Below are 26,472 nucleotides of genomic sequence, written 5' to 3'. Positions count from 1 at the left end.
AAGGGAGGGAGATTTTTAGTTGTGAAATCTGTACTGGATTGTGTTGGAGGTTATTTACAGGCCAGGGCAGGCAGCCTGATAACTGCAGGGAGGGAGGGAGAGAAAGAGAGAGGAATATAGAGAGAGAGAGAGAGGGAGGGAGGGAGGGCGGAAGGGAGAGAGAGAGAGAGCGTATGAGCAGAGAGATGGTGCGAAAGAGAGTGCATACGAGCAGAGAGATGGAGAGAGAGAGCAGAGAGAGAGAGAGATATGGAGAGAGAGAACAGAGAGAGAGGGAGAGATATGGAGAGAGAGAACAGAGAGAGCGAGAGAGCAGAGAGAGAGATATATGGAGAGAGAGAGCAGAGAGAGATATTGAGAGAGAGAGCAGAGACAGAGAGAGAGATGGAGAGAGAGAGCAGCGAGAGAGAGAGAGCAGAGAGAGAGAGATATGGAGAGAGAGAGCAGAGAGCGAGAGAGATATGGAGAGAGAGAACAGAGAGAGAGAGATATGGAGAGAGAGAACAGAGAGAGAGAGAGAGAGAGAGATGGAGAGAGAGAACAGAGAGAGAGAGATATGGAGAGAGAGAACAGAGAAAGAGAGAGAGAGATGGAGAGAGAGAGCAGAGAGAGAGAGATATGGAGAGAGAGAACAGAGAGAGAGAGAGAGAGATATGGAGAGAGAGAACAGAGAGAGAGAGAGAGAGAGAGAGAGAGAGAGGACATAGAGGGAGGGAGCTGTGCTTGTGTTTCATTATACTCTGATTTACTACTCCAGATCAGTACAGTACATTACAGTACATGGACAGCAGAGAAGTTGCGTATTATCGATTATTATTATTACTAACACTATTTATTTATGTACAGCTATATTTTAAAACTTGCAGACGAGTAAACCCTTTACTGTGACTTATCTATAGTACGTGTGTAGTGGTTGATTCCATAATCTGTAACATTAGTTTTATTGACTAAAGCTAGGCAGTTATTTAATGCTTATAAAGCTTACAAGGTTTGAAGGAATACTGTAGGGATGGGCTTGACTTTTTCACCTGTCTGATTACCCTCTGTTGGACTTGTCTGACCTGGCAGTGGCCATTGAGGGGCTGACTATTCAACCATATCCAGTTTATTGGTTCAAACATGATCGATCTTTCCTTTGGGGGCATGCCCCTATATACACTACACATATATCTGTGTTTTGTGCTAACAGGAACTTTCACAAAGTGATTCTGATTAGAAGACACAGGGGACCTATTGCTCCTTGGTATCTAGTGCATCATTAACCTGATGAATTAGCTTGCATGTCATTTGCCTTTGTCTTACTCATCTACTCTCTAAAGTCTCAGCACACATTGTATATAGACTCCCCTTTTTTTCTACTGTGTTATTGACTTGTTAATTGTTTACTCCATGTGTAACTCTGTGTTGTCTGTTCACACTGCTATGCTTTATCTTGGCCATGTCGCAGTTGCAAATGAGAACTTGTTCTCAACTAGCCTACCTGGTTAAATAAAGGTGAAATAAAATAAAAATTAAAAAAAATGAATCACATGACAAAATAATCGTGGCAGAATGTATATCAAACCCCGTGTAAAACATCTCTCTCTACAAGGCTGTTCTTCTCCATGCCTCTCTTTACAAGGCATGATGTGACTGTTCTTCTCCATGCCTATCTTCTCTGATGGATACACAGTTAGTTAGTCACAAAGACTGGGAGATGAGAAGTGAAGCAAACACGATTCCCCCTCCATCCTTCTGTCTCCTCCCCCTCTCCCCCCTTCACCGTATCATCCTTAAACACAATCTCTTTCATCCTCCATCAAGCGGAAGATAAGTCGTTTGGAGAAAGACCTAGCAGCGGTCGGACTTTCACCTGACTCACCTCTCATATCTTCAAACACAGGCTGGCAGACGAGGGTGTGTAGGTTTGTCCGTGCGCGTACATGTTTCTGTGTGTGTACATGTTTCTGTGTATGCACACGTTTCTGTGTGTGTACATGTTTCTGTGTATGCACATGTTTCTGTGTGTGCACATGTTTCTGTGTGTGCACATGTTTCTGTGTGTGCTCATGTTTCTGTGTGTGTGTGCACATGTTTCTGTGTGTGTATGTACATGTTTCTGTGTGTGTATGCACATGTTTCTGTGTATGCACATGTTTCTGTGTGTGTATGCACATGTTTCTGTGTGTGTATGCACATGTTTCTGTGTGTGTATGCACATGTTTCTGTGTGTGTATGCACATGTTTCTGTGTGTGCACATGTTTCTGTGTATGTGTGCACATGTTTCTGTGTATGTGTGCACATGTTTCTGTGTATGTGTGCACATGTTTCTGTGTGTGTATGCACATTTTTCTGTGTATGCACATGTTTCTGTGTGTGTATGCACATTTTTCTGTGTATGTAAATGTTTCTGTGTGTGTATGCACATGTTTCTGTGTATGCACATGTTTCTGTGTATGCACATGTTTCTGTGTGTGCACATGTTTCTGTGTGTGTATGCACATGTTTCTGTGTATGCACATGTTTCTGTGTGTGTATGCACATGTTTCTGTGTGTGCACATGTTTCTGTGTGTGTATGCACATGTTTCTGTGTGTTCATATGTTTCTGTGTGTGCACATGTTTCTGTGTGTGCACATGTTTCTGTGTGTGCACATGTTTCTGTGTATGCACATGTTTCTGTGTGTGTATGCACATGTTTCTGTGTGTGCACATGTTTCTGTGTGTGTATACACATGTTTCTATGTATGCACATGTTTCTGTGTATGCACATGTTTCTGTGTGTGCACATGTTTCTGTTTATGCACATGTTTCTGTGTATGCACATGTGTCTGTGTATGCACATTTTTCTGTGTGTGTATGCACATGTTTCTGTGTATGCACATGTTTCTGTGTATACACATGTCCATTAATCACGGTACTCCATTCTGCTTGTTTGTTTTATCTGTCGGCCCCGTTGCCTAGTCAATGCCATTTTACCTGCCGTTGTTATGCTAGCTGATTAGCTGTTGTCTCACCCACTGTTTTAGCTAGCTTTCCCAATTCAACACCTGTGATTACTGTATGCCTCGCTGTATGTCTCTCTCAAATGTCAATATGCCTTGTATACTGTTGCTCAGGTTAGTTATCATTGTTTTAGTTCACTATGGAGCCCCTAGTCCCACTCCTCATACCCCTGATACCTCCTTTGTCCTACCTCCCACATATGCGGTGACCTCACCCATTACAACCAGCATGTCCAGAGATAAAACCTCTCTCATCTTCACCCAGTGCCTGGGCTTACCTCCGCCATACCCGCACCCCACCATACCCCTGTCTGCGCATTATGCCCTGAATATATTCTACCATGCCCAGAAACCTGCTCCTCTTATTCTCTGTCCCCAACGCTCTAGGCGACCAGTTTTGATAGCCCTTAGCCACACCCTCATACTACTCCTTCTCTGTTCCGCGGGTGATGTGGAGGTAAACCCAGGCCCTGCATGTCCCCAGGCACCCTCATTTGTTGACTTCTGTGATCGAAAAAGCCTTGGTTTCATGCATGTCAACATCAGAAGCCTCCTCCCTAAGTTTGTTTTACTCACTGCTTTAGCACACTCTGCTAACCCTGATGTCCTTGCCGTGTCTGAATCCTGGCTCAGGAAGGCCACCAAAAATTCAGAGATTTCCATACCCAACTATAACATCTTCCGTCAAGATAGAACTGCTAAAGGGGGAGGAGTTGCAGTCTACTGCAGAGATAGCCTGCAAAGTAATGTAATACTTTCCAGGTCCATACCCAAACAGTTCGAACTACTAATTCTGAAAATTACTCTCTCCAGAAATAAGTCTCTCACTGTTGCCGCCTGCTACCGACCCCCCTCAGCTCCAAGCTGTGCCCTGGACACCATTTGTGAATTGATTGCCCCCCATCTAGCTTCAGAGTTTGTTCTGTTAGGTGACCTAAACTGGGATATGCTTAACACCCCGGCAGTCCTACAATCTAAGCTAGATGCCCTCAATCTCACACAAATCATCAAGGAACCCACCAGGTACAACCCTAACTCTGTAAGCAAAGGCACCCTCATAGACGTCATCCTGACCAACTGGCCCTCCAAATACACCTCCTCTGTCTTCAACCAGGATCTCAGCGACCACTGCCTCATTGCCTGTATCCGCTACGGTGCCGCAGTCAAACGACCACCCCTCATCACTGTCAAAACTGTCCCTAAAACACTTCTGTGAGCAGGCCTTTCTAATCGACCTGGCCCGGGTATCCTGGAAGGACATTGACCTCATCCTGTCAGTTGAGGATGCCTGGTCATTCTTTAAGAGTAACTTCCTCACCATTTTAGATAAGCATGCTCCGTTCAAAAAATGCAGAACTAAGAACAGATACAGCCCTTGGTTCACTCCAGATCTGACTGCCCTCGACCAGCACAAAAACATCCTGTGGCGGACTGCAATAGCATCGAACAGTCCCCGCGATATGCAACTGTTCAGGGAAGTCAGGAATCAATACACGCAGTCAGTCAGGAAAGCTAAGGCCAGCTTCTTCAGGCAGAAGTTTGCATCCTGTAGCTCCAACTCCAAAAAGTTCTGGGACACTGTGAAGTCCATGGAGAACAAGAGCACCTCCTCCCAGCTGCCCACTGCACTGAGGCTAGGGAACACGGTCACCACCGACAAATCCATGATTATCGAAAACTTCAACAAGCATTTCTCAACGGCTGGCCATGCCTTCCGCCTGGCTACTCCTGCCTCGGCCAACAGCTCCGGCCAACCCGCAGCTCCTCGCCCAAGCCTCTCCAGGTTCTCCTTTACCCAAATCCAGATAGCAGATGTTCTGAAAGAGCTGCAAAACCTGGACCCGTATAAATCAGCTGGGCTTGACAATCTGGACCCTCTACTTCTGAAACTATCCGCCGCCATTGTCGCAACCCCTATTACCAGCCTGTTCAACCTCTCTTTCATATCGTCTGAGATCCCCAAGGATTGGAAAGCTGCCGCAGTCATCCCCCTCTTCAAAGGGGGAGACACCCTGGACCCAAACTGTTACAGACCTATATCCATCCTGCCCTGTCTATCTAAGGTCTTCGAAAGCCAAGTCAACAAACAGGTCACTGACCATCTCGAATCCCACCGTACCTTCTCCGCTATGCAATCTGGTTTCCGAGCCGGTCACGGGTGCACCTCAGCCACACTCAAGGTACTAAACGACATCATAACCGCCATCGATAAAAGACAGTCCTGTGCAGCCGTCTTCATCGACCTTGCCAAGGCTTTCGACTCTGTCAATCACCATATTCTTATCGGCAGACTAAGTAGCCTCGGTTTTTCGGATGACTGCCTTGCCTGGTTCACCGATTACTTTGCAGACAGAGTTCAGTGTGTCAAATCGGAGGGCATGTTGTCCGGTCCTCTGGCAGTCTCTATGGGGGTGCCACAGGGTTCAATTCTCGGGCCGACTCTTTTCTCTGTATATATCAATGATGTTGCTCTTGCTGCGGGCGATTCCATGATCCACCTCTACGCAGACGACACCATTGTATACACTTTCGGCCCGTCATTGGACACTGTGCTATCTAACCTCCAATCGAGCTTCAATGCCATACAACACTCCTTCCGTGGCCTCCAACTGCTCTTAAACGCTAGTAAAACCAAATGCATGCTTTTCAACCGATCGCTGCCTGCACCCGCATGCCCGACTAGCATCACCACACTGGATGGTTCCGACCTTGAATATGTGGACACCTATAAGTACCTAGGTGTCTGGCTAGACTGCAAACTCTCCTTCCAGACCCATATCAAACATCTCCAATCGAAAATCAAATCAAGAATCGGCTTTCTATTCCGCAACAAAGCCTCCTTCACTCACGCTGCCAAGCTTACCCTAGTAAAATTGACTATCCTACCGATTCTCGACTTCTGCGACGTCATCTACAAAATTGCTTCCAACACTCTTCTCAACAAACTGGATGCAGTTTATCACAGTGCCATCCGTTTTGTCACTAAAGCACCTTATACTACCCACCACTGCGACTTGTATGCTCTAGTCGGCTGGCCCTCGCTACATATTCGTCGCCAGACCCACTGGCTCCAGGTCATCTACAAGGCCATGCTAGGCAAAGCTCTGCCTTATCTCAGCTCACTGGTCACGATGGCAACACCCATCTGCAGCACGCGCTCCAGCAGGTGTATCTCATTGATCATCCCTAAAGCCAACACCTCATTCGGCCTCCTTTCTTTCCAGTACTCTGCTGCCTGTGACTGGAACGAATTGCAAAAATCGCTGAAGTTGGAGACTTTTATCTCCCTCACCAACTTTAAACATCAGCTAGCTGAGCAGCTAACCGATCGCTGCAGCTTTACATAATCTATTGGTAAATAGCACACCCATTTTCACCTACCTCATCCCCACAGTTTTTATTTATTTACTTTTCTGCTCTTTTGCACACCAATATACATGTACATGATCATCTGATCATTTATCACTCCAGTGTTAATCTGCAATATTGTAATTATTCGCCTACCTCCTCATGCCTTTTGCACACATTGTATATAGACTCCCCTTTTTTCTCTGTGTTACTGACTTGTTAATTGTTTACTCCATGTTTAACTCTGTGTTGTCTGTTCACACTGCTATGCTTTATCTTGGCCAGGTCGCAGTTGCAAATGAGAACCTGTTCTCAACTAGCCTACCTGGTTAAATAAAGGTGAAATAAAAATAAAAATGAATAAAAATGTTTCTGTGTGTGTATGCACATGTTTCTGTGTATGCACATGTTTCTGTGTGCGTATGCACATGTTTCTGTGTGTGCACATGTTTCTGTGTATGCACATGTTTCTGTCTATGCACATGTTTCTGCGTGTGCACATGTTTCTGTGTGTGTATGCACATGTTTCTGTGTATGCACATGTTTCTGTGTATGCACATGTTTCTGTGTATGCACATGTTTCTGTGTATGCTCATGTTTCTGTGTGTGCACATGTTTCTGTTTATGCACATGTTTCTGTGTATGCACATGTGTCTGTGTATGCACATTTTTCTGTGTGTATGCACATGTTTCTGTGTGCGTATGCACATGTTTCTGTGTGTATGCACATGTTTCTGTGTGTATGCACATGTTTCTGTGTGCGTATGCACATGTTTCTGTCTATGCACATGTTTCTGTGTGTGCACATGTTTCTGTGTGTGCACATGTTTCTGTGTGTGCACATGTTTCTGTATATGCACATGTTTCTGTGTGTGTATGCACATGTTTATGTGTGTGTATGCACATGTTTCTGTGTGTGTATGCACATGTTTCTGTGTGTATGCACATGTTTCTGTGTGTATGCACTTGTTTTTGTGTCTGCACCTGTTTCTGTGTGTACACATGTTTCTGTGTGTGCATGTGTGTGTGTGACAGGGGCAGACTGGAGCAGAGCTCTACTTCAGGTGTTCTTATGCTCGATAGCCTCATCAAGGCTGCTAAATTCATCTAATATACATCATCCTTTTAGTGGCTCATTTTCTGTCTGCCTTGTGTCTACTCCTGCATGAATAGGCTTTTTTTTTGCCACAACGAATGCTGAGCTAGCTAGTTGACACTAGGGGCAAATGGCAGCCTGTTCCCTATATAGTGCACTACATTTGACCAACAGTAGTGCACTATATAGTAAATAGGGTGCCATTTGGGATGTAGGACGCCCTACTGTAGCCCTCAGGGCATTGAAGACAGTGTACTCACATGAGTTCAAAATGTACCGATATTGTATGAACTGGGGCACATTAAATGGCATTATGAATTCACAGGACATGCTTTGAGAAAGAAGAAATAAATAACTTTCTTTTAACGTGAATAATAAAGAGCTCTTTAAGCATGTGATAACGGTGGCTGGAGGTTATTCAAATTGAAGCAGTACATTTTTATTGCTCATAAAGGCCATCAAGGAGGGCTCCCTCTAAAAGGTCATTGCCTGAAATATGTCTCAGTTGTTCGGAGAGAGACTCTAATTCGAGTACTTTGTGTGCTGTGGAAGAGTCAATAGTGTGTGTGTGTGTGTGTGTGTGTGTGTGTGTGTGTGTGTGTGTGTGTGTGTGTGTGTGTGTGTGTGTGTGTGTGTGTGTGTGTGTGTGTGTGTGTGTGTGTGTGTGTGTGTGTGTGTGTGTGTGTGTGTGTGTGTGTGTGTGTGTGTGTGTGTGTGTGTGTGTGTGTGTGTGTGTGTGTGTGTGTGTGTATGTGTAAGCTCTAACTTGGCTTGTCCAGCCTGATAATGTCCATCAGATTCATTCTTGCAGGGGCCTTGGGCCCTCAGCCCGTGCTTACACACACACACACACACACACACACACACACACACACACACACACACAGACTAGCACTCGAACACCATCTGTATGATAGTCCTGATTAGAGGACACAATAAGCCTTGGTGACCGACTGTTTGGTATAAACAACTCTGACTATCCACTTCTAGACCTCCATCCCACTAGAGAGGAGGCTCTGTTACTGTGAGAAGTAGTGCTCTCAACCATTTTTGTCCAAGCATACATGCCCAATCAAATTTCAATCAGGGTCATCTTCAACTCAAATTGGTAATCAGATCTAACTAGTATTTTCAATATTTCTGAACTTTCTAGACTATCTTGTATAGGCCCCCCCGTCTTTAATATCCTGGCTCTCTCGTTCACATTTAGCTAAGCTATATGTTCACTCAGACTAGTCATTGTAAACTTTCTCAACATCCGAACAGGATTCATGACTATATGTTCATTTTATGCCCTGTATCCTCCCAAGGCCCATCCTCAAGCTATAGCTTTCGCTCACCAATGTTAGCTAGGGTAACCTCTTTCTCGCTAGAGGGGAACAGTAGGCCAGTGAGAGACATGTTCACAGCCTGAACTCTGATGGAATGATAATGGGGCTGACTGATAGCAGAAGAGCGGAGAGAAGCTTTGGAGTGAGGCTGAGTATTGGCACCAGTCCCTGCTTAGTGCTTACCAGCCTGCCTGCCAAACTGCCTTTGTGAGTGGATACATGCACACACCCACCCACACACACGCACACACACGCACACACACAAGCACGCACACACATGCACACACACACACGCACGCACACACGCACGCACACACACACACACACACACGCACACGCACACAAGCACGCTCACACATGCACACGCACACACGCACACACGCACACACACACACACACACACGCATGCACGCACACACACACACGCACGAACGCACGCACGCACACACACACACACACACGCATACACAAATACACACACCATGTCGCCCGCCAGTCTGCCTTGGTGACACTAACAAGGAAATGGAGGTGCTCTATCTCTCTATCTTGTTTAATTGCAGAACTCAAATGACATAGTGGGATATAGCGGAGGGAGTGAGCAAGCTGAAGGAATCCAACTTGGACGAGTGTGTGTTACAATAGCAAGCAGTGCTTTTGTGCTGATGTAGCCTCATCAGTTTTGTTGAATGGGCACTGATTGTGTTATGTAAAAGCAATTGTCATTTTATTCAAATAAAATAATGTTCACATGATGTGGCGCCGAGTTGCTCACCCATGATGTGGCGTCGATAGACTCTCAAAGGGATATGTTTTAAACGTAGTCAGGAGGAGACCATCATATATTTTTGTTTTGGAGAGAGAGAGAGAAGTGAATTACACGCAGCAAATGTATTTGATTAGTGCATTTGATACTGATCAAGAGGGAGAGATGCTTGATCAGTATCAGTCATACATATTAAGATCTAATCAAATATATTTGCTGTGTGTAATTCACCATGCCTATATCAATCTCCCATTCCTCATTTTCACTCTCTCTCTCTCTCTCTCTCTCTCTCCCCACGTTTCTCTCTCTCTCTCTTTCTCTCTCTCTGTCTCTCTCTCCTTCTCTCTATCTCTCTCTCTCTCTCTGCCCTTCTCACTCTCCCTATTTCCCTCCCTTTCTCTCTCCCTCCTATTTAAGGAAGCACATTGTTGGTGGATGTGTGCTGTAATGTGTCCTGGGAGGGAACCCTAGGAGTTGCTCAAACTCCATCTGTTAGCAGCCAGCCTTGATGAATGAGATTCTCCTGCGAGCCGAGGAAGAGCGGAGCATGGTGCAGAGTGAGCGGGTGGCTAACAGTGCTTGTAGCTGGTCTCAGTCTCAGGCGTACAGATAGGCTGCTCGTGAGGGCTCCAGCAGACTCCCTGTGTGTGTGTGGTTGTTAGTGAGGGGCCAGGCAGACCCCCAATGTGTGTGTGTGTGTGTGTGGCTGATAGCGAGTGCCCAGGCAGACCCCCTTTGTGTGTCGCCGTGTTTGCAAGGCGGGAGAAGAGACTTGAAAACTGAGATGACAACCATTATGCTAGACTGTGTGTGTGTGTCTGTCTGTGTGGGGTTTGGTTGAAATTTCTGTAGATGTGTGTGTATAGATGCTGTCTAGTTAGGAAATAGTTATTTGTAGTGTGTGTGTGTGTGTGTGTGTGTGTGTGTGTGTGTGTGTGTGTGTGTGTGTGTGTGTGTGTGTGTGTGTGTGTGTGTGTGTGTGTGTGTGTGTGTGTGTGTGTGTGTGTGTGTGTGTGTGTTCGTATTTGACAATATAGGTGGAGTGTTGTGTGTTTCTTAATTGAAAAAGCTATTTTAATGTGTATGTGTGTGAGCCAGGGGAGCTTGTGTTTTCCTTTGTGGGGGTTATGGAGCTTACATGTTGTCTGTCCTGAGTCTTTGGCAGGGTGGCTGAGGGGAGACAGAGACGTGTATGGGACCTGATGGCTGGAGTGATTGCTTTTAGTATTAGGACAGCTACACAGCAAACATGCCACAGCACTGACAGGCTACATCAGCCCTGTGTGTTCCTGAGTCCCAAATGGCACCTTATTCTCTATATCATGCACTATTTAGGGACACATCCTGTGTCTGCCTGCCTGTGCCTCTCTGGAGGAGAAAGAGAACAACACAACTGTCCAGGTGTAGGAGGAATCGCTCTATCATACTCTTTCTCTATCTCTCCAACCGCCATCCGTTGGTATGAGGTTTTTATTGTGGAAAGTTATACTTTTAAATAATATGTCCATAGAACATTCTTCCAAGAGTCTTGATGATCATCCAGGTGCTTCCATGTGCTTTTTGACTAACTTGAGTCAACTTTTTGGACAACATGGGTCCCATTATGTCTGGTGAAAACCTTTCACTGCTTTCCACAGTAAGAACCTCATACCAACAGTCAAGCATGGTGGTGGGAGTGGGAGGGTTTGAGGATACTTTGCTGCCTCAGGACCTGGATGACTTGCCTTAATAGATGCAGGAAGACAATGATCAAAAACACACAATCGAATCAACATGAAAATGGCTAAAGCAACAAATTTGAAGTTTTGTAATGGACTAGTCAAAGTCCAGACCTGATCCCAATTGAGATGTTGTGGCAGGACATGAAACGAGCAGTTGATGCTTAAAAACTCACAAATGTTGCTGAGTTAAAACAGTTCTTCTGTATGCAATAGTGGGCCAAAATTCCTCCACAGCGATGTGAGAGACTGATCAACAACTACAGGAAGCTTTTGGTTGCAGTCATTGCAGTTATTGCGTGTAAGGTGGCAATTATTGTTTCACACAGGGGAATTGGGGGTTGCATATAACTTTAATTAAATTATTATTGTTATTATAAATGTATTTATACATTCAGATTCCCTTGATCTAATATTAGGTTTTGGTTAAAGATCTGATTACATTTAGTATCAAAAATATGAAAAAATTTAAAAAATCAAAGTGGGCAAATGCTTTTTCACGGCAGTGTATCTACGGGATACACTCCAAGGAATGGGATATACTGTCGAGATGTCCTAGAGGTGGTAGGAAGATTCTACTAGGCAACAACTGCTTGGAATAACGTTGTCCCCCATTTTTTAGTTATTTATAATCTCAGGTTCCCTTTACCGTGAAATGCTTACTTACAAGCCCATAATCAACAATGCAGTTCAAGAAATGGAGTTTACTAAATATTTACAAAATAAACTAAAGTATTTAAAAATAAATGAAAGTAACACCAAAATAAGAAACACAAGGCAATATACAGGCGGTACCGGTACCGAGTCAATGTGCGGCGCTAGAGGTTAGTCGAGGTCATTTGTACATGTACTGTAGGTAGGGGTAAAGTGACTATGCATAGATAATAAACAGCGAGTAGCAGCAGTGTAAAAACAAAGGAGGGTGGGGTCAATGTAAATAGTCCAGGTGGCAATTTCATTAATTGTTCAGCAGTCTTATGGCTTAGGGGTAGAAGTTGTTATGGAGCCTTTTGGACCTAGACTTGGCGCTCTGGTATTGCTTGCCGTGTGGGAGCAGAGAGAACAGTCTATGACTTGGGTGACTGGAGTCTTTGATCATTTTTTGGCCCTTCCTCTGACACAGCCTAGTATATAGGTCATGGATGGCAGGAAGCTTGGCCCCAGTGATGTACTGGACTGTAAGCACTACCCTCTGTCGCGCCTTACATTCGGATGCCGAGCAGTTGCCATACCAGGCAGTGATGGAACCGGTCAGGATGCTCTCGATGGTGCAGCTGTAGAACTTTTTGAGGATCTGGGGACCCATGCCAAATCATTTCAGTCTCTTGAGGGGGAAAAGGCATTCTCGTGCCCTCTTCACCACTCTCTTGGTGTGTTTGGACTATGATAGTTTGTTGGTGATCTGGACACCAAGGAACTTGAATCTCTCAACCCTCTCCACTACAGCCCCTTTGATGTGAATGGGGGTGTGTTCGGTCCTCCTTTTCTTGTAGTCTACGATCATCTCCTTTGTCTTGCTCACGTTGAGGAAGAGGTTGTTGTCCTGGCACCACACTGCCAGGTCTGCCAGGTCTCTTTTCATCATCTCTCATGTCTTCCGTCACTCACAGCCTTAGTGGATGTGAAGAGACAACAACATTAATATCCCACGGGAACAGACGTCATTTCAATGTCTAGTTTTGATTTACATTTGGTTGAGTTGTCAACTAATGTAAATTCAATGTGAAATCAACAAAAAATGTGACCATATTATTGTATTTAGGTTGAAAGTTCCCTTACGTTCATGACTTTTTTGCGAAGAAAAAGAAGATGAAGAAGAAGACGACAATGAATAAATGAATAAAAGTGAATTCTACTGATCATATCCCCACTAGTCTGAAAGAAAATGTGTTTGTATGAGCTGTCCTTTTACTCTTGTACATAATATTACAACAAATCTACAGTAGCCGGAAACAAGCACAAATTAAACAGCATCAGACAAAACTCTCTCTTCAGGGAATACATTTTTTGTTTATGATACAAACTGCCGTCATAAACAAGATTTTATGTAATGCACTCTCAGGTTTGCTGCTTTTTACAAGAGGACGACCACAAAGAGAATCTGATATAAACAAGAATAAAACTGTGTAAAAAATCCTTGAAGGAAAATGGTTGGAGTATGTGATTATGGATCAAATAAAACACTGACTTCTAGAGAGAGAGAGAGAAACAGAGAGAGAATGAATGCAAGAAAGAAAGAAAGAAAGCTTGTCTGGAGAGAACTACAGTAACCTGAATCGACTAGTGCTCATCATTGATTCAGTCATAACATTACGGTGTTGTGTAGAGAAGTAAGTACACACAATAATTTAGTTAACCTCTGTTGTACTGTGTTACAAAATAGAGTATTGATCTCTGCAGCTTTGTGTGTATCTGTCTATCTACCCCCTCCATTAGGTGTCAGTACTGTGTAGAACAGTGTGAGCAAAGTTAGAGAGCAAATCTGTTCCAGATCAGATAAGAGCCCTGATCTGACAGTGTCAGATACGTAATAATCATTAACCATTAATGCCAGGCACCACAGGCTGAAATGACATTTTTGCATCTACTGATCAATTTTGAGATTTGTTGGTATTTTGGTCCATTAATATTAGTATTAACAGTAAACATAACCCTTTCAAAATCTTAAAATGTATGTTTTCTTTAAAATGTCATGCATTTTAACCACTTTAAAATGGTCATACATCCATCATTTCAAATTCACTATTTTGAATTACAGATCTTTTACAAGGCCATTTCATAGATAATGTAACAATCTGGATTATGTGTAGTGACTTAGTTTGAAGAGATGGTGATTGGGTATAAAATAGGTGTGCAACTATGCACATATTTAATGAGACATCACATCATTTGCATTGTAATAAAATATTTCAGAAAATGTTTAATACAAAAAATGTATCATATTTGTGTCTATATTCAACTGGTAAAAGTTGATTGTGATATGATTTAGGGGAAAACATCCCTATTAACCAGCTTCTAGAGGTGTGAGACTGGTGTACTCTGAACCAGCAAGTAAATTCAAAGAGAAACAGAACTATACTAATATGCCTGGCATGATGTGCAGCTGTCATGACGACAATAAGATACATTGCCACGTTGAATGACTTTGATCAAATACAAAATATTGATAACATATATAAAATAGCCGGAACAGCACAATGGTAATTTATTTTGTGTCTACACTGCCTCGTGGTTGTGTTGAATGGTATACTCTTATCAAAACGTCATTGTGTACTGGTCAATGTTGTAGCTAGGGTTGTTTTGATACAGCATTATGGTGCATTCCCCTTTGTTCCCCATGTGCTGAAATCATGGACTGCTGGAGTCATGGTTGGGTGGATGGATGGATGAATGGATGCTTTTGCTTAGCTATGTGGAACAGATTCCACCACCTCACTCCTTCCCATTCTCCCCAGCCTCCCCCAGCCTCCCCCAACCTCCCCCAGCCTCCCCTTCCCCCAGCCTCCCCTGAAAAGGGCACTTAGTGCATTTGTCAAAAGTAATATCACTATGTAGGAACTATGGTGCCATTTGGGATGCACCTTATCCTTCACCATGCAGCCAGAAAGACAAACTAATTCAACACTTTTGTCAGTGTCAGTGTCAGTGTCTGTGAGTGTGCGCACATGTTCGTCTTCATCTGTGCGTGCGTATGTGGTGTGCTGCCATGCAAACACAGACAGGGTGTGTTTGAACATGTGCGTGTTAACTTAACCTCTGTCATCCATGGCTTGCCACTCTCTCCATGTCACCCAGTCAACTGCCGGGGAAATTCCTGTCTGATGACAAAACATAGTACTCAATGATTGCCTCGTGTTTCTATATGGCTACAGTGCTAAAGTATATGATTTAAAGACGCCTCTACCTTTAAAGACATGCTCTGGTATGGATAGGATATCTGGAAAACAGAGAAATGTATTGAAAGTTCCTGGAATTGTGTAACCGTACCGCAATTATCCACAAAATCCCTAGTTTGAAAACAACTGGGTTCTAGCCAATGAACCTCAGCCCCTTGAATTTGAGTGACCAGCGTTATCTAATGAGGTTGCAGGCTGGACCCAATGACCCAGTGGACACAGCAGAGGGAGAGAGAGAGCAATGACGTGGTACACACACTGTATCTGCACATATGTGAAGTAATATGTTCTTTTCTGGGACCACTTTTGACTCATGAGTGCTGCTTTCACAACTCCTGGCTAAAAAGTAGACACAATTAATGGATAATATTTTTTTATCACCTTTCTCTCAGCTGTCCAGGATCAATAAAAGAGATCCTAGTTAACATAGGCTTTTTTCAAGCTCTCTGAGCTCCTGAGATGTTGAGCTGTCTACTATATACGATGTAAATGTATATACAGTACATGTTATCTATTAAAATATACTACATGATTATGTTTCTATTGTCTCTACCACCCCTTAGTAACATTTATTGGTGTAATAAGGTGTGTTATATCCTATACCAGGGATGAGCAAATTTGATGGGGGGTGGGGGCCACAAAAAACAGAAGTCATTATGAGGGGCTACGGTGGCTCGTGGGTCTACATACCGACATCCATACCCTCCCCCCTGTCCCCCCCAGCTAGGGAGAAAAACATTTTAGCGGCCTCCTCGGGACAGCGAAGATAAAGAAAACACAATTAAACTTAATTTCCTTCAATTCTGCACATTTGCAATGGGGCTTAGAGAAAATGGTGCAGTTTTAAAGCAAGTTGCTGCAATTCTACACATTTTTTGGAGAGAAGATTTAGCAATTTAATAACTCATTTCATGCATTTCTACTCATTTTACCATGGGGTTGAGAGAAGAATTTGCAGTTTTACAGCTAATTTCCTGCAATTCTATACATTTTGCCATAGGGCGGAGACAAATGTTTGCAGTTTTTAATATGATAACAGATGATCAATGTGCCCCACGCCAGTCGGTAATTCGACCATTCTTTCTACAAAATTAGATAGCTGGCCGCTAGACTAACTTACCGATCTAAACATTTTTATTTGACATGGGCTAATTGATTGACTGCTGATGCACAACCAAATAATATCTTGTGTATTCTGTTAAGCCCTGTTGCACCAAATATCTTCAATTTTTTATTTTTCCTTTATTTATCTAGGTAAGTCAGTTAAGAACAAATTCTTATTTTCAATGACGGCCTAGGAACAGTGGGTTAACTGCCTTGTTCAGGGGCAGAAAGACAGATTTGTACCTTGTCAGCTCAGGGATTCGAGCTTGCAACCTTTCAAATCAAATCAAATCAAATTATATTTGTCACATACACATGGTTAGCAGATGTTAATGCGAGTGTATTGAAATGCTTGTGCTTCTAGTTCCGACAATGCAGTAATAACCAACAAGTAATCTAACTAACAATTCCAAAACTACTGTCTTATACACAGTGTAAGGGGATAAAGAATATGTACATAAGGATATATGAATGAGTGATGGTACAGAGCAGCATAGGCAAGATACAGTAGATGGTATCGAGTACAGTATATACATATGAGATGAGTATGTAAACAAAGTGGCATAGTTAAAGTGGCTAGTGATACATGTATTACATAAGGATGCAGTCAATGATATAGAGTACAGTACAGTTACTAGTCCAATGCTCTAACCACTAAGCTACGCTGCCGCCCAATACATTGTGTCAAATGAAAAAACCTAGAAAATAACAGAAAGCATACAGTAGCATCACTTAATACGCCCGGCAATATATATTCTGTAGTGAAACTATTCTGGTTCTAGTGAATTATGAATTATGATTATGAATTAATCAAACAGAATCAAATTGAGAAGGCCTTGATTTGCTCATTCCACATTTACCCTCAAATTCTGCTCTAATACAGTTGAATGGCAGAGGCCTTCTGTTCAACTTCTGAAGGTCTAGTCAGTGGCTGGCTGAGCTAGCTATTTCTTTTCTACCCAGAGACCACCCCAAAGAAATCCTGATTGGATATTTTTTTATCTTCAGTACTAACCCTTCTCTTTTCAACACAAACTGAAGAGATGAAATGTACATTTCCGTAGGCCTTCTCTGAAGTAATATCTAACAATAGACAACAATACACAAATCTAAAAGCAAAAGAATGGAACTAAGAAATATGGAAATATTTGGACGAGCAATGTCAGAGTCCGGAGTGTGTGTATATATATATACACAGCATATACAGTTGAAGTCGGAAATTTAAACTCAGTGTTTCACAATTCCTGACATTTAATCTTCGTAAAAATTCCCTGTCTTAGGTGAATTAGGCTCACCACTTTATTCTAAGAATGTGAAATGTCAGAATAATAGTAGAGAGAATTATTCATTTCAGCTTTTATTTCATTCATCACATTCCCAGTGGGTCAGACGTTTACATACACTCAGTTAGTATTTGGTAGCAATGCCTTAAATTGTTTAACTTGGGTCAAAAGTTTTGGGTAGACTTCCACAAGCTTCCCACAAGAAGTTGGGTGAATTTTGGCCCTTTCCTTCTGACAGAGCTGGTGTAACTGAATCAGGTTTGTAGGCCTTCTTCCTCGCACACACTTTTTTCAGTTCTGCCCACTCATTTTCTATAAGATTGAGGTCAGGGCTTTGTGATTGCCATTCCACTACCTTGACTTTGTTGTCCTTGAGCAATTTTGCCACAACTTTGGAAGTATGCTTGGGGCACTTGTTGATGAAGCCGATGACTGAGGTGGTATATTCCTAAATGCCATTGGATGAATCTTGGAACATATTCCAGTTTGTGCTAGCAAATCAGTCCTGTAGTGTAGCATCTGCGTCATCTGACCACTTCCGTATTGAGCAAGTCACTGGTACTTCCTGTTTTAGTTTTTGCTTGTAAGCAGGAATCAGGAGGATAGAATTATGGTGAGATTTGCCAATTGGAGGGCGAGAGAGAGCTTTGTGTGCATCTCTGTGTGTGGAGTAAATGTGGTCTAGGATTTTTTTTTTTGCTGGTTGCACATGTGACATGCTGGTAAAAATTTGGTAAAACTGATTCATGTTTCCGTGCATTAAAGTCCCAGGCCACTAGGACTTTAATGCATTTTCTTCTTTGCTTATGGCCTTATAAAGTTGGTTGAGAGTGGTCTTAGTGCCAGCTTTGCTTTGTGGTGGTACAGCAACGGCTAACAATAATATAGATGAGAACTCTCTTGGTAGATAGTGTGGTCTACAGCTTATCATAAGTAGTCTACCTCAGGCGAGAAATACCTCGAGACTTCTTTAATATTAGACATTGCGCACCAGCTGTAATTGACAAAAAGACACACACACCCACCCCTGGTCTTACCAGAGGTAGCGTCTCTGTTCTTTCGGTGCATGGAAAATCCAGCTAGCTCTATATTGTCCGTATCTTCGTTCAGCCACGTCTCGGTGAAACATAAGATGTTACAGTTTTTAATGTCCTGTTGGTAGGATAATCTTAATTGTAGGTCATCATTTTTTTTCTCCAATGATTGCACATTAGCAAGAAGAATGGAAGGCAATGGGAGTTTATTCACTTGCCTCCAGATTCTCAGAAGGGTTCCCGATCTGCGGCCTATTTTCCGGTGTCTTTCTTCATGCAAAAGGCGTGGATCTGGGCCTGTTCCCGTGAAATCAGGATATCCTTCACGTTGGAAAAAGTTTATTCCAGCCCGCAGTGAGTAATCGCTTTTCTGATGTCCAGAAGTTATTTTCGGTCAGACAATATATGTATATCTGAAGAATATGTGGATAGAATAGTATATGTACAGCAATACTTGAATAAGATGGACTAGAATACAGTATATACATGTACATAGGGCAGCCTCTAAGGTGCGGTTTTGAGTAACCGGGTGGTAGCCGGCTAGTGCCAGTGACTAAGTTCAGGGCATGGTACTGGAGGCCGGCTAGTGATGGCCATTTAACAGTCTGATGGCCTGAGATAGAAGTTGCTCATGGTTCCCCACTGTTATATCCACAACCAGTTCTTAGCCAAACAAGGGATAAGGAAACTCATCTAATGATGAAGGATCTCTACTACACTAACAGAACAAAATGCTCTCTGTAGTTTCACAACTTTGAAGCCTAACTCACTCACTGAATTTTTCAGGATTCACAGGGCAAACAAATCCTCTGATTCTTTAGAGAGAGAACCCCTTATTTTTCTCTGGGCTTTTGTTTTTCCGTTTGACTACTTTATTGTTATTCATGTAGTCTTTTGGTCTGTCACATCGTGCCGCATAAGCTCCTTGAGAGGCTCTCTTCCACCATCTGTCTCAGACTTCCTCTTGGACTGTGTCCCTAATGGCACCCTTTTCCTTTTATAGTGCACTACTGTTGACCAGAGCCCATAAGGAATAGGTTGCCATTTGGGATGCAGCTTGGTTTCCTGAGTTTGTTTTGCATGTAACTGGGCAGTGGAAACATAGAGAGTAGTAGAGGAGTTGTAGTAGGGGAGTATGGTAGTATCTTTCTGAAGCTGTTCTAACTACTAATTCAAAGCAACAGATCCACTAAATACTGAATCATATCATCTTGAGACTGGATTGAATTGAGTGTGTATACAGTACTGTGTGTCTGTGTGAGTTAGTGTATGCACACTGTGTGCAAGTATACTGTGTGATAACGGATTTAATTTGATTCATGTTTCAGCAACATATGTTTGTGTTAATATTTCCCATGAAGCAGGATACAGGAAGCAGAACAGTTTTGTGTTGTTATTATTCTGAATATCAGTGTGACCTCCTGTGAACTAGTGGAATCATTAGGGTTACTGAACAGCCTAGGAACACTGTTTTTTTAACAGTATGGCTTGTCTTTGATGTTAGGTACATTTACTTCAGTATTGATAACTATTTGTACTCTTACAATAGGATTGAAGACAAGGGTGGTATTCGGATGGTAATTCAGCAATGAAACACTGATCTATTGGATCATAGCATGTAGAAGCAATATAACACAATTGTTGATGGATTTCTGAGCTGTTAATTAAATTGGTTTGGTCAGTGGTACTGTATGTTGTGTTGATAACCTTGGTTTGGTCAGTGGTACTGTATGTTGTGTTGATAACCTTGGTTTGGTCAGTGGTACTGTATGTTGTGTTGATAACCTTGGTTTGGTCAGTGGTACTGTATGTTGTGTTGATAACCTTGGTTTGGTCAGTGGTACTGTATGTTGTGTTGATAACCTTGGTTTGGTCAGTGGTACTGTATGTTGTGTTGATAACCTTGGTTTGGTCAGTGGTACTGTATGTTGTGTTGATAACCTTGGTTTGGTCAGTGGTACTGTATGTTGTGTTGATAACCTTGGTTTGGTCAGTGGTACTGTATGCTGTGTTGATAACCTTGGTTTGGTCAGTGGTACTGTATGTTGTGTTAATAACCTTGGTTTGGTCAGTGGTACTGTATGTTGTGTTGATAACCTTGGTTTGGTCAGTGGTACTGTATGCTGTGTTGATAACCTTGGTTTGGTCAGTGGTACTGTATGTTGTGTTAATAACCTTGGTTTGGTCAGTGGTACTGTATGTTGTGTTGATAACCTTGGTTTGGTCAGTGGTACTGTATGTTGTGTTGATAACCTTGGTTTGGTCAGTGGTACTGTATGTTGTGTTGATAACCTTGGTTTGGTCAGTGGTACTGTATGTTGTGTTTATAACCTTGGTTTGGTCAGTGGTACTGTATGTTGTGTTGATAACCTTGGTTTGGTCAGTGGTACTGTATGTTGTGTTGATAACCTTGGTTTGGTCAGTGGTACTGTATGTTGTGTTGATAACCTTGGTTTGGTCAGTGGTACTGTATGCTGTAAACAATATTGTAAGAAGATTTTGCTATCTTGAATTGCTTCCATCTGGGTTCTTGACCTTGTAGTGGAGAGATCATCTACTACCCTCACCCAGGGGTCAAGGACTGCACCCACGCCCTGACGAACATAATACAAACCTGACCACTTAACCCCCACTGGAACAGTGCATATGCTACCCCCTCTCTGCACCTTCCTTCCTCCTTCCCTCTCTGAAACTCAGATTAATTTTTACTTTGGCCAATGGAGTTTTGCTACAGTATATCCACTTTATTTTCCCTTGCACTGAAATGAATACTGTATATGTGAGAGATGGAGAGCAGAGAGAAAGAAAGAACGGAGAAGAGAAGCGAAGAGAGGCGAGAGAGCAAAGACGAGGAGAAGGGAGAGAGATGAGCAGAGGAGAGGACACATGGGAGAAGGGAGACAGGATGGGTAAAATAGAATAGGAAATCAGGATGGGGATTGAGGAGACATGCTATAGACTAGAGTTGTTTAATGCTCTTTGGTCCTGGCCTGGCTGGTGGGTGTGTTTATGTGTGTTTTCGACCTTGTGCCTCTCAGCATTTCTCTGGTCTCACCTCACCGGGCCTGACAAAAGACTCACCTCTCTCTACCTCTTCTACATATCTCTGTCTCTCTGGGATTCACTCTCTCTCTCACTTTCTCTCTCTCTAGCTCTCTCTCTGCCTCTCTCCCTCTAGCACATCTCTCTCCATTAACTCGCACTTGCTGTTTCCCTCCCACTCCCTCTCTCTTCTCTCTCTTTCTCCTCACCCTGATAAGAGCAGATATTTGTGTGTTCTGTCATTTGATCTTGTTTTTGTTCTTATCTGTGTAATATGATACCACCTCTTATTACTGTACAACCCAACAGTACCTGTTGGAATTCTTGTTAATATGCCTTCATCATGTGCTCCACAGAAGATAGACTAAATGTTTACAACTCATTGGTGGATGTAATTTGTATTTCCTTGTACGAGCCACTTTAGAACCAAATATAGAACCCGAATGCACGACAGCGATAGTTCTATCTCAATATGTACGATGTAGATTAAGAAAGAAATACAATAACCTAAGTGGTGTGTGTGTGTGTGTGTGTGTGTGTGTGTGTGTGTGTGTGTGTGTGTGTGTGTGTGTGTGTGTGTGTGTGTGTGTGTGTGTGTGTGTGTGTGTGTGTGTGTGTGTGTGTGTGTGTGTGTGTGCTTGCGTGCATACATGTGCACATTTGTGTGTGTGTGTGCATATGTGGATTTATTTACCCATTGAGTGTGTGTCACGCAGACACAGCAGCAGGCGTTTGATTATAGGTCCTCATAACTCTAGTACCATGCCCTAGTAAATCAAGGGAGCGACATATTGACTGCATATTTATATAGAACAGGGCTAATCACGGATGCTAACTGCTTAAAACGGTCTTCTCTGTCAAGAGTTAATGAAGCCTCAACCATAAACCTCTCACCCTGCTCTCCAGACCTGGGTTCAAATACTTCAGTGGTGCTTGATTGAGCTTGCCTTGCTTTCCAGACCAATAGACAAGTCCTGAAACTGCATATCCCGCCTATCTGGCACTGCAGGCAGGCTAAAGCAAATTCTCATTGTATTTGAACATATTTTTGTTAGTATTTGAACACAGGTCTGCTCCTATTTGCCTTGTCACTGCCTATATCCCAAGAGGAACAAGGTGTCTATATAAGGTCCCCCAGTTGACAGTGCATGTCAGAGAAAAAACAAAGCCATTCGGTTGAATGAATTTTCCGTAGAACTAAGAGACAGGATTGTGGTGAGGAACAGATCTGGGAAAGGGTACCAAAACATTTCTGCAACATTGAAGATCCCCAAGAACACAGTGGCCTTCATCATTCTTAAATGGAAGAAGTTTGGAACCACCAAGACTCTTCCTAGAGCTGGCTGCCTGGCAAAACTGAGCAATCGGGGAGGAAGGGCCTTTGTCATGAAAGTGACCAAACAGAGCAATCAGGGGAGATGGACCTTGTGCAGGGAGGTGACCAAGAACCCCGAAGGTCATTCTGACAGATCTCTAGAGTTCCTCCGTGGAGATGGGAGATCCTTCCAGAAGAACAACCATCTCTGCAGCACTCCACCAATAAGACCTTTATGGTAGAGTGGCCAAACTCCAAGCCCGCTTGGAGTTTGCCAAAAGGCACCTAAAGGACTTGCAGACCATGAGAAACAAGATTCTCTGGTCTGATGAAACCAAGATTTAACTCTTTGACCTGAATGCCAAGCATCACGTCTGGAGGAAACCTGGCACCATCCCTACGGTGAAGCATGGTGGTGCCAGCATCATGCTGTAGGGATATTTCAGCGGCAGGGACTGGGAGACTAATCAGGATCGAGGCAAAGATGAACAGTGCAATGTACAGAGAGATCCGTGATGAAAACCTGCTCCAGAGCATTCAGGGCTTTAGACTGGGGTGAACGTTCACCTTCCAACAGGACAATGACCCAAAGCACACAGCCAAGACAACACAGATTGGCTTCGGGACAAGTTTCTGAATGTCCTTGAGTGGTCCAGCCACAGCCCAGACTTGAGCCGTGCAGCAACGCACCCCATCTAACCAGACAGAGCTTGAGAGGATCTTCAGAGAAGAATGGGAGAAACTCCCGAATTACAGGTTTGCCAAGCTTGTAGCGTCATACCCAAGAAGACTCGATGCTGTAATCGCTGTCAAAGGTGCTTCAACAAAGTACTGAGTAAAGGGTCTGAATACTTATGTAATTGTAATTTTCTCATTTTTTTATTTTATAAATCAGCAACATTTCTAAAAAGATTTTGTGGCTTTGTCATTATGGGGGATTGTGTGTAGATTGATGAGGGGGAAAAAACAGTATAATTAATTTATAATAATGCTGCAATGTAACAAAATGTGGAAAAAGTCAAGTTGTCTGAATACTTTCCGAAGGCACTGTACATACATGCACATTTTGTGTGTGTGTGTGTGTGTGTGTGTGTTTGCGTGCTTACATATGTACACACACGTTTGTGTGTGTTGTAGTGCATGCCTACTCAAGCTATTTTTCTGCCACTTGAGTTAATGGTTGTGTGCACTCAGGATCTACTGTAGCAGCCACATCACCACTTGTCTTAGCCCAGGGAAGGCCCCATATTATTCCATATTATTCTGTCTGTCTCTAATAGCTTTTTGTCTTGGTATCTGTGACTCCCCCCATCAGAATGCCCAGTGCTATCTGTTAACACGTTTGACCAGACCACCATCCACTATTTGACATTGTTGATAAGTTTCCAAATGGGAGATAGCTGCTGCTGCAGTGAGTCAGGCAGCCACACAGACACAGCCGTCAGGATGCTGACTGTCAGACGAGGCTGTAGCAGAGTGATTGGATTCCATTTGTTCCCAGAAAGCAAAGTGGAGTGATGCAAACAGATAAACAGGACAATATGCCACAGGTCAGAAAGACCGCACCACTACACAGATGAGAAAGAAAGGCGTTGAGAGGGAGGAAGAGAGAAGAGAAGAGAGGAAGAAAAGCAAAGGGAGGGAGAGGGGAGAGAGGAAAGGAAGAGAGAGAAGAAAGAATAGGCATTAGGAGAGGTAGGGAGGGGTGGATGGAGGGGGGTGGAGTGTGGGGGGGGGATGGATGGAGGGGGGGGTGGAGGGAGGGATAGAGGGATAAGGTGAATGAGCAGGGGCATGAAATCAATACAGCACATTTCAGTCATGGAATATTTACTACACAACAGATATAAGAATAAAAAAACAAAAGTATTACAATGAAAACTGAACCACTAAAAAGCACCCTAAGGAAAAGCAAAGCTTTAAAATATGTCCACAGTTTCGGTCCCTCCTCAGCTTCTCTGGCAGGCTATTCCAAAGGCTGGGGGCATAATAACTAAAGGCTTCCTCTCCATGCCTCTTGGTCCTAGGCTTTTGGATAGTTAAAAGGCCAGTACCAGAGGACCTGAGGGACCTACTGGGTACATAACTCAAAAGCATGTCTGACACGTATTGGGTGCACAATTGTGGATGGATTTAAAAACCAATAGAATAATCTTAAAATTACTTTTAATTACTCACAGGCAGCCAGTGCAGAGACTTTAAAATCGGTATAATATGTGCTCTCCGTCTGGTCTTGGTGCAACATTCTGTATGTTTTGCAGTTGACCATTGGCTTTCTTGGGTAGACCAGACAGGGGAGCATGACAGTAGTCAAGCCTGCTTGTAATAAAAGCATGGATGAGACTCTCTGTATCCACCTAATAGAAGCGGCCGCACCCTGGCAATCTTTCTCAGGTAGTAAAATATATTTGTGTGATTCGAAATTGAGTTCAGAATGAAAAATAACACCTAGGTTTTATCTTTATTCTCCATTAATTAAAATGTGTGTCCAGATTCTTTGTCTGTGCTTTGACTCCAACAATAAATACCTCAGTCTTGTCTTTATTTAGCTGGAGGAATTTGTGATCCATCCAAGTATTTAAATTACTAACACAGTCTAATAATTTATCCGTGGAGCTAAAATCCTCTGGTGACACAGAAATGTAAATTTGTGTATCGTCTGTGTAGCAGTGAAAATCAATGCTGTGCTGCCAAGGGGTAACATACTGAATAGTACCGGACCTAAAATCTAACCTTGTGGAACGCCACATTTGTTATGTATTTTCTCTGACAAAAAAAACTCTTGACCGGTTGAATAGGACCTGAACCAATTTAGAACTGGACCGGAGAGGCCAACCTACCTCTCTACTCTGTCAAGAAGTACATAATGGTCAACAGTGTCGAATGCAGCTCTGAAATCCAAGAGTACAAGGAGAGAGTGTCATGGCCATTGAATGAAGAGGACCAAGGTGCAGCCGGTGAGCGTACATATTCCTTTATTTGTATGACGCCGACACAAACACAATAAACAATCCAAAACCAACCGTGAAGCTATAGTGCCGACAAACAAAGACAACTTCCCACAAAGACAGGTGGGAAAAAGGCAACCTAAGTATGGTTCTCAATTAGAGACAACGATATACAGCTGTCCCTGATTGAGAACCCTACCCGGCCAAACATAGAAATACAACTAATAGAACATAGAATACCCACCCCAAATGATACCCTTACCAAACCAAATAGAGACATAAAAAGGATCTCTAAAGGCAGGGGGTGATACAGACAGCTGTTTGGCATCTATGTTGGAGCTAAGATAATTTATCACTTTATTAACTAAGGCTGTCTCTGTGCTGTTTTGGGCCTGAAAACCAGATAGGATTTTTTTTTAATCCAGTTGGCACTTAAAAAAATATTTAGATGTTTGAAAACAAATTTCTCCAGAATTTAGCTTTAGAATGAAAGTTTGTAGATTGGCCGGAAATTGCTAAAAGCTGAATAATCTAGATTACTTTTCTTCAGAAGGAGTTTCACCATAGCAGTTTTTAGTGCAGTGGGGAAGGTGCCTGTGAACAGGGAGTG

General features: G+C 43.0%; 1 protein-coding gene and 1 long non-coding RNA gene across 4 annotated transcripts in view; one reads left to right on the top strand and one right to left on the bottom strand.

Moving 5' to 3' along the window:
* The window catches only part of LOC118386327 (receptor tyrosine-protein kinase erbB-4-like), a 668,294-nt gene that overhangs the window by 137,849 nt on the left and 503,973 nt on the right, over positions 1-26,472 (top strand). The gene's annotated exons all lie outside the window — the stretch shown is intronic.
* On the bottom strand, positions 20,029-21,031 carry LOC127931135 (uncharacterized). The gene is made up of 3 exons (XR_008139890.1): positions 20,889-21,031; positions 20,733-20,849; positions 20,029-20,537 (listed from the first exon to the last, which is right to left on the bottom strand). It is a non-coding gene; the product is annotated as an uncharacterized LOC127931135 (long non-coding RNA).

This window comes from Oncorhynchus keta, chromosome 7 (genome assembly GCF_023373465.1).
Source record: "Oncorhynchus keta strain PuntledgeMale-10-30-2019 chromosome 7, Oket_V2, whole genome shotgun sequence".
Lineage (NCBI taxonomy): Eukaryota > Metazoa > Chordata > Actinopteri > Salmoniformes > Salmonidae > Oncorhynchus > Oncorhynchus keta.
Note: the sequence above shows the minus strand (reverse complement) of the source record. Positions and strands in the feature narration are given on the sequence as shown.